We start from the raw sequence: 9,433 nt of genomic DNA on the forward strand, positions 1-9,433 counted from the left end.
CCTCTATAAGAATCACTGGTAATTCTATTAATTAAATAAATAATTAAATTAGCAACTGTAGTCCTAGAAGATCTACAGATCCATATCTCCCTATAGATATCTATTCAGTTTACAACCATGTACAGTTAACAACTGTATATGTAAGGCCAGCAGTCCTTAAAAAACCCAAGATGATCCTTCCAGTGCTACATCAGCATATAAACACATGCCACCAGAGCTTCTCTGTGTCAGGAGTGATAATCCATGATGTCGCTGGATACTTTAGCTAGCTTTTGTTTATACGTTTCCATTAGCAAATGCTTTAACCCTTGTGATAAGAAACTGAAGCACTTTAGTCTGCATGATAGTGCAGCACATTCTCCTTTTATATTGGCCATATGTTCATCAATCAACCACAGCTGTGTTGAGACCATTAGCCAGGCCCCCAATATCAAAGCATTTGCTTCCAAATTATGGTTTGGACTTTTTACGAAAACTGTATATTAAAACAAGTACAGGCAAGCAGGTTGCACAACAGTCTAGCCAACCACCAAAATACAAGGACTCAGCAGTGCCACCAGCATGGTCAGGCTCTTAACTCAAACTCAAGTAGCTGTGTCTGAGGGAGAAAAGGACATTTTGGGAGTCCCCTCCTTCTACTGTCTGGTTGGTTTGGCGCTCAGGTGGCACAAAGGTAAAACACACTAGCACACCAGAGATGACAGCTTGAACATGTGAGTTCAAATCTCAGCTCTGCTAATACGGGTGGGAATGTCAGAGGGGATTCCTCATAATTGCGGCAATTACGTGACTCTTCATGCATGACACTGAGCACCATCTGAACTCGCCTCGTGCAGTTGATAAGAAGCAGTCGGCTACTGCACACGTGTTAAAGGGGGTGTATGTTAGTCATGGGTCTCCTTGATCAGGAGTTGAGGTAAGCAAGTAATTAAAAAAGATAATTAATATAAATATATAAGTACAATTTAAATAGCAGTACAATATGATGCGAGCCGTGGTAAAAAGAAAAAGAGGTTAGAGCCAAAACATACATACATAAAAAGATTAGGCAAAAAGTGGTCTGAAAAGTAGTGATGGCAGAAAACAGAAGAAGTTTACACAAGCAACACTGTGTGCAGCTGGTATTTTCTATGCCAGGTTGTCTCTAGGTGTAGAAAATTAGTAAGTGAGTAAATGTATTGGCACCCTGCCCACATGTCCTTGCACACAGTGCTGGACCCACCGCAACCCTGATAAGAATGCAGAAATTATAATGAAAATGAATAAATTAGTAATACATTTTGAAAACAGGCAATTTATTTAAGAATAACATTTTTAAATACATTTTTGTTCTAAAGATTCAGTATTTATAAGCATTGCTGTTTTAAATTCTTGTACTAGAAATGATCATTTGTTCTAATTAATATTGCTTGAAATATACATTTTTAACTGTTATAGACTTTAAACTCTACTGTATGTTATACTTTAAGAAGCAAAAAAGGACATTATTTTTGAATAGGCTTTAAATTTCACAATCTACTTTTCTAAGATTAACTTTGGATTTGCAGTTTGCATGTGAGCGATATGATTTCATCCAACAGAACAAAGGAAATATTATTGAGAAAAGTTTTAATAGTCTTAGAGTCTAACTACATTCCAACATGTTTACTTCTAGGAAGCCGTGCTTACAGTTAGAACAAACTAAAGCAAAAAGTCATGGCTAAATCAATTGATTTATTAAATGTGAACTTATTTTAATTACTGTGAATTTTAATTACTGCATCTTAATCAAAGGCAGGATGTGGACAAAAAACCAAAGGCATTACCTAAAATTAGCTTTAAATTAATGTGACTAAAAAACATGTACAATCACAGCCTCACTTGAAAGTTTAATTAAGTTGATTATTAATAAACATGCTATTTAAAAGCTCTGACATCATAAAGCGACTTAAAGAGTCCCTTAATTGCAGCCAGTCAGTGAAAAAAAAAAAAAAAAAATCATCTTATGTTAATAGGGAAAAAGTCTCCGATAATCATGGCACTGTGCATTAATCATGTTACAAGAACATAAGCGGAACATAAGAGGAACAGTGGTCGCAAGTGAAAGCTGACAATGATGGATGGAAACATGTTGCTAAGTGCCTTAAATGTCCAGCCACAAAAATAACCAGAAAATTTAATCAGCATCTGGTCAAAACAAAAAATGGTCTGATATGACAACCTTCACCGCTTTGGCTATATCTGTATTTATGGATTTGGCGATCTCAAAGCCGAAGAACGCCTCAAACCCACAACATCTGTTGTCCACTTTTAAGTGTAGTGGTGGTGGGGGTGTCCATGATGCAGCATCTGCTGAAAATCATTATGTTCAATAATTGCTTTACATGTTTGTATAACGACCAACAAATAGGATTTAAAGTTTACAGACCCAGGAGCACACTACGGAGCAAGCATGTTTCTGATGATGCTCCTATATTTCACTTTAATAATGCAAAGATGTTTAACATATTTATGATCTTTACCTTATTTCTTCATAAAAAGATCTGGAAGGTTTTCCTCTTAAGGAATGTCCCAAAATTCAATCACAAATATTTAAGAGAGCATTTGAGGAACTATTTAAGCTTTCCTAGAGGCAGATCATGACCAAACTTCTTTTAATGCCCTTTGTATGTGGTATTGTAGTCATTTTTCCAGGTGTATATGTGAGTTTTATCTATATTGCTTAAACATTAAGGGTGCAAATGATACAATAGGTTTAGTAATTTGTTGAGAACAGTTAAAATTTAAAGACTCATCCAATTTGCATGAATTTTGTCACTGCAACACATGACGTGAATCAGCAGTGTGCATGGCATGCTCTTGATGAGACAGATAGTGTCTTGGGGAATCCCCTCCCAGACCTGGATCAGGGCAGTGAGTTCCTGGACAATCTTGGCAGCAATGGATACACATACGTAAAGCCCCAAAAGTTCTCAGCTGGATCCATCTTGGGAACATAAGGGTCAGTGCATGATATTAATGCATTCGTGCATACCAGTAGCACAGTAGGGTATTTTGTAGGGTACTGGCAGTGCTCCTCCTTAATTGGTAAGCCAAGTCAGCAAACAGGCTTAATCTTTTTGAGTCCCATAAAATATCCCACTTAAGTCAAACCTAAGCATTAAAGTCAGCAGTTATCTTCAAGTTTCTTAAAAAGCACTATGCCACAATCTAAGGAAATTTAATTAAAGCTAAAAATGCAATTGACTTTTAAAACGTTTCTTAATAATATTTACTTCCAGACCTGGATCAGGGCATCAATGAGTTGGCATTGGATACACTAATACATAACCTTCCAGAGGTTCTCAGTTGGATTCAGGTCTTGGGAACAGTAGGGTCAGTCAGTGCATTCGTCATTTAGAAACTACCTACACACTCTGGCCATGTGGGTTCAGTCTGGTGTTCTCTGGTGAATACCAATCAAACTGCATGGTGCTGGGATGTGAACACAGGTCAAAATAGAGAACAGGTCGTTGTGCCACCGTCATGGAGTCAGTTTCTGACAGTTTGGTTAGAAACATGGATACCAGTAGCTCATTAAGCCAAGCTAGTCTTTTTTCCCATCAAATATCCCACACAAGTCAAACCTAATCATCAAAGTCAGCAGTTATCTTCAAGTTTAAAGAAACACTATGCCACAATTTAAGGAAATTCAATTAAGGCAAAAAAATACTATTGACATTTAAATCACTCTGAAAATGAACGTTGCGCAGCCCTGTTTAAGGCTTTTGGGAAATCTATTACCTCCAAAAAGAAACCTTGCATCTGTGATGAATGTCCTAAGGACGGACTGGCCTGATCAAATTACCTCAGGGGATTAGTGAGAAATCCAAAAGGACATGAAAGATTGCAGAAAACGTTTGAAGACCTGCACTGCTCTAGTCTTAGCTAAGATCAGTATTCATAACAAGATAAGATACTATGCATCTGTGGGAGCTAGCAGGAAGGAAGAGAAACTACTGCTTCCCAAATAAAACATCAGCACTTGTCTGACAAGTCTGACAAAAAAGCTAGTTCTCAATGCATGACCTTTTAATATGCTGTTATAGCTCAAAGCTACTGATGATACTAGTTACATTTAATAAAGCACTACATCATGCTGTAATGGCACATTTTCTATTGTCACACAGACACACAATCCATTCAACAGTGTTTCACCCATAGGGAATAGTAAATCAATACCCTTCAATCAGCCAGAGCCAAAAGAACTAATGCTATTATCTTTCATTGGAGATCCAAATTTGCAGTTTCCATGAGGAAGACAAAAACCAAGCCATAAAGTCAAAGGAGGAAAAAAAAGAATCTAATGGTCACTTTCAAAGAGCACGAAGATGGCAAAACCTGTTGGACATCAACCATCAACCACAATTAGGTGTGGCAAAAGTCAAGGGGTCTAAATACGTTCTTAATAAAATAACATTAAAAACAAATGTGGGCACTAAAATTGAAATCATTGCTTTTTACCAAACCTTGGTTTAATAATACATGCATAACAACAGAATTACCTAACCAAAGCAGCAGTGTTTTAGTTCTTATAAACCAGCATTAATGTCATAATAATGTCATCAAAGAAACTAGATTATCATAATCACAATTGTATTGTATGTGAACTACCTTTAGTATGTATTATGAACTATTGTCTGGCTTCTGAAACTTTACCAGACAGAGCAAAAGGGCAGCACATAGGTACTTAATGCCATGGTACCAGTTGTTAGAGGTTCAAACACAAAGCCACATTAGATTTATAAAAAAGCTCCTTACAAAATTATTTGCATACCAATACTCTATTCAGCAATACTAAGAAATTAAGGATTTGATCTTAGTGCAGTGGAATATGCCAAGTTTACACAAAGAGAACCCAGTTACAAAAGCAAATTACAAGAGCATGTATTTCCTGTAATACATGAGTTAAAATATCAATACAGAAGCAACATAAAAGTTTAATGTCATGGAACTACATTATTTATGCCTTATATACATATAAACATGTATATGCAATAAAAAGACTGTCTTATCTGATCCTTAATATGCATGTTTTGCTAAAAAATAGTTCAGCTAAAAATAGTATGTTACATGTAGTCAAACACAGACCAGTCATTCACACACTAATGCACTGGGCAGACTACATGTCATTGGGAGGAAACCAGAGCAGCCGGAAGAAACCCACACGAACATAGGAAGAACATGCAAACTACACACAGAAGGATCCTGCTCAACCTTTCAACTTTCAACTTATCAACTTTATCCACTTCAGTGTCATTGCTCAGTACAAGACAACAAAATGCAGTTAGCATCTACCAGAAGAGCAAATAGTGGCAACTTATATATCTATGATTAGTATAATAATTATTAGTAATTATTACTATATACATGTATATGGTAATAGGTCTATATAACATATAAGCATCTGCAAATAATAATGGAATAGCTAGGTATCATGTGATAGCAATAATAATAATACAGATATGTAAAAATAAATAAATGTATGTAGAGTCTTTATGAGTATATACTGTATATAATACCCATATAATAATCAGCAAATAGTTAAATTAGTATTTTTTTACTAAATGTTTGTTATTGGTATTGCTTGAATAATGGAAAAATGACATCAGTAATAATACATTTTGCAATGTATGTTTACCAATCCCAATTTTTCTATTTTTACTATCACTTAATAAAGAAAATACCAGACACGTTCACATATTAGATTCCTGGAAAAAGTACTAACAAAAAACTTTAGGATTGTTATTGATTGTGCCCTTTGTTCATGTGGATCATCCTTGTTATCAATATCAGACATTATTTAAACAATAAAGCAGGTCTGCAAAATTAAAGCAATCTGTTATAGTTAAAAAAAGGAAGAAAAGTACTTTTAAAACAGTTGTAACATATTACAGCCAAAACAAGTACACTCTGAGACAATATTAAAGTCCCTTAAACAAAAACCAAGTACCAAGTTCAGCACCACTGTAAATAGAGAGCTCCTCACTGTCCTCTATAGCAAAGGTCTTCACTCATATCCACAATGTGGCCACAGTGGCTGTGACAAAATTGACACCTTAAAGTTCGACTAATTTGAAAAGTTGATCTTATGGACAAAGAAGAAGCAGGAACACAGGGTTCTTTCTTACCTGACAGGCCTTAACTTCATAACAATGTGAACTAACTTTACTGTGTTCAAACAAATTCTAAATTATGAACATTTTTGATTATATTTGCATGGTAATTTCTTCTCAACATAGGGTTAGAATTCATTTTTTTTTAAAACTTGCTAAGAATCCAATGTTTCTGTACTTCGGGATGGATTTAATAAAAGTAGCCCCGTTTGTATGTTCACAGAGAAGTTAACGACTGTAGTAAATCATGATCATTAACAAGTAATTGGCAGGCCATGCCATTTAATCCATAATCACAATACATACTGAGGAAGACATGTGTCCCCAACATTCAGACATGCCAACCCTCCCCCCCACCCCCAGGTTGGCACAACATGAGTTTAGACATGAATAAACAAGGCATGTGTCCTTTGAGTATTTAGAGCCTGTACCAATATTCCACTGCTGGGGATTCGATCTGGCAGCACTGATCAGACACTTGGGTAAAGTTTGGGGTACGTTTAAAAAAAGTAAAGTGCTTACCACATATATGACACAGGATCTCTCCAACATGCTTTCTGAGACTGCGCTTGATCTGTGCAGGTACAGAAATCGTCCTGTAAACTCTCGGGCTCTCGGTGAGCTCAGTAAAGAACACATAACGCGTCCTGGTTTCCAGTTGAGAGCACTTATCCACCCGGGGTAAAATCACAGACACCACGTTACCCGTCTCCAGCCCCCCTGATTTCATCTCCCACACCCGGCGCACTTTGATTCGACTTTTTTGTACATCCTCTCCCGACGTGGCATTCGGGACGGTCCCTGTCCGGTTGGAGGAGCAAACTGGTCCCTCCAGTTGACCCTCGAACACAACGCTGGCTCTCAGCACAAGATCCCGCAGTGGTTCTGTTAAACAGCCCGGTTTCCCGCAAGCGCACAGCGACGCAGACGCTAAGAGTCCGCAGATCATGCAAACAGTGAGCGCAGAGCGATCCGGCGCAAACAGGCGCATTCTAACGCAGCTCAGGAGCGGATTAAACGGATTGAATGGGTTCAGGTGGCACACAGGAAGCGCTCATAAAGCCTTCTGAGTTCAGGCTGGTTTAGTGGCTTAGTGTTACAGGACAGAGGGAGGAGTTGCTTAAGGAGTGTTGCCTCTGTGAGAGGATTTTAGTTCTGGTTCTGCGCCCAGTCAGTTCTGCCATCATTTATTGGTCGTAGCAATTGGGGGAGACAGGGGGACCAAATCTACCTGCCATTCTAAAACAATCCTGCCATCAATAACTGATGGGAACACTGACAGATCCTAACATTATACAAAACTAGTGAGAGAAATATGTATCATTTTTATATCAGTATGTTGGGGATGGGGGGGGGGGGGACTTGTTCCATCCAATATATATTGTGATTACGACATTGGTATCTGGAAGGAAGGAGTTGCTTAATGAGTTTTGCCATCTCTAAGAGATTATTCATTGTGGTTCTGCAGCCATTAATTTCTGCCAAAATCTATTGCCCGTAGCTATAAATTGAATATTGGGACCAAATCTACCTAAGGTTTTGTGGAATTAGGGTTTCCTGCCATTCTAAAACATTCCTGCCATCAACAACTGATGGGAACACTGACAGATCCTAACATTATGCAAAACTAGTGAGAGAAATATGTATAGTTTTTATATCAGTATGTTGGGGGGAATATTGGGGGGGGACTTGTTCCATCCAACACATATTGTGATTACATCCTTACAGTGGAAGGAGTTGCTTAATGAGTTTTGCCATCTCTGAGAGATTTTTAATTTTGGTTCTGCAGCCATTAATTTCTGCCAAAATCTATTGCCCATAGCTATAAATTGAATATTGGGACCAAATCTACCTGAGGTTTGGTGGAATTAAGGTTTCCTGCCATTCTAAAACACTAAAAGACCGCCACTGGTCTGTTTGGAAAGTAAGAAAGCTAGGCCCCTCAAGGATATACAGATACTTGTTTAGAAGCCACCCTATCTTAGGTCTTATAAGAATCAGTATGTGTTAGAGTACCCTAGACTTCATTACATAGAGAGCTTGGGTGGCGCAGTGGTAAATTACACTAGCCCACTACAGCTGGGCACCAGGGTTAGAATCCCCAGGGTGCTATCAGCCTGTTGTGCGTCTATATACAAACATGATTGGTTATGTCCTTTCTGGGGTGTGTTGCATGCAGGCAGTTAGATGGGGAAATGATTCATATCCAGGGATGTGATACAGAATGTGTGTGCATGTGTTATCTTAAAAATTAGATTTTAAACGTAACATTAGATTAGCTGAATTTAGAGACTAGGCAGCCCTCTGACACATACACTTTGGGTGTGTTCGAAAACCTAGGGAGCTGCCTTGCTGTCTTACTGTCTACATAGGCAGCTGCCTTAGTAGAGAGGATTCTAATAAGTCAATGACTTATAAGGCAGGTTATTCGAACACATTACTTAGATAGCGATTCCATCGGGTTTAGCATTTCGCGTTTAGCATTTAGCATCTTGCCATTAAAACCAATAAACTGAGGTAGCACAGCATGCTAACGTCAATATAACATCTTCCTTCATGTACCGATAACGGTTAAATTTCCTGACAAGCCCGAACTTGCAAATAAAAACACTCGGTACAAGTTAAAAATCAGTAATATTTTATTTACGTTTGAAAATAACTCCATTCGTTTCTCCGCCCCGTCAGCCATGTTTATTTTTCTGTGAGAGAAGAGCACCCGAACCGCAATGAATGCTGGGATTGCCTTGATCACTAAGGCAGCGTCGGAGACTCACTCGTTCTTGAGCCAAAATAACATTGAAATATTAAGATGCCTCACTAGTGAGGATTTTAAGGCATCTAGGATTTCGAACAGCCTCATTCTAGGGAGCGCGCGCAGGATGACGTAAAATGCATCTATGTAGACAGCTCCCTAGCTTTTCGAACACACCCTTTATCTTAAGTTTAAGAAAACCTGGCTCAGTGGTTCGCACTGTTGCCTCACAGCAAGAAGGTCCTGGGTTTGATTCATAGGTGGAGAGGTCCGGGTTCTCTCTGTGTCTGTGTGGGTTCCTCCAGGAACTTCGGCTTTCTCCTACAGTCTGAAAACATATAGTCAGGTGAATTGGAACTACTATAAATTGCCTGGGCACAGAACTAAAATCCTCTCACAGATGGCAACACTCTTTAAGCATCTCCTTCCTCTGTCCCAAGGCCGTAATCACAATATATATTGGAGGGGACAAGTCCCCCCCAATATTCGGATATGCTCAAAATGTCCCCCTAATATACTGATGTAAAATGATAAAAAACATCTGACC

Source organism: Trichomycterus rosablanca, chromosome 18 (genome assembly GCF_030014385.1).
Source record: "Trichomycterus rosablanca isolate fTriRos1 chromosome 18, fTriRos1.hap1, whole genome shotgun sequence".
Taxonomy (NCBI): domain Eukaryota; kingdom Metazoa; phylum Chordata; class Actinopteri; order Siluriformes; family Trichomycteridae; genus Trichomycterus; species Trichomycterus rosablanca.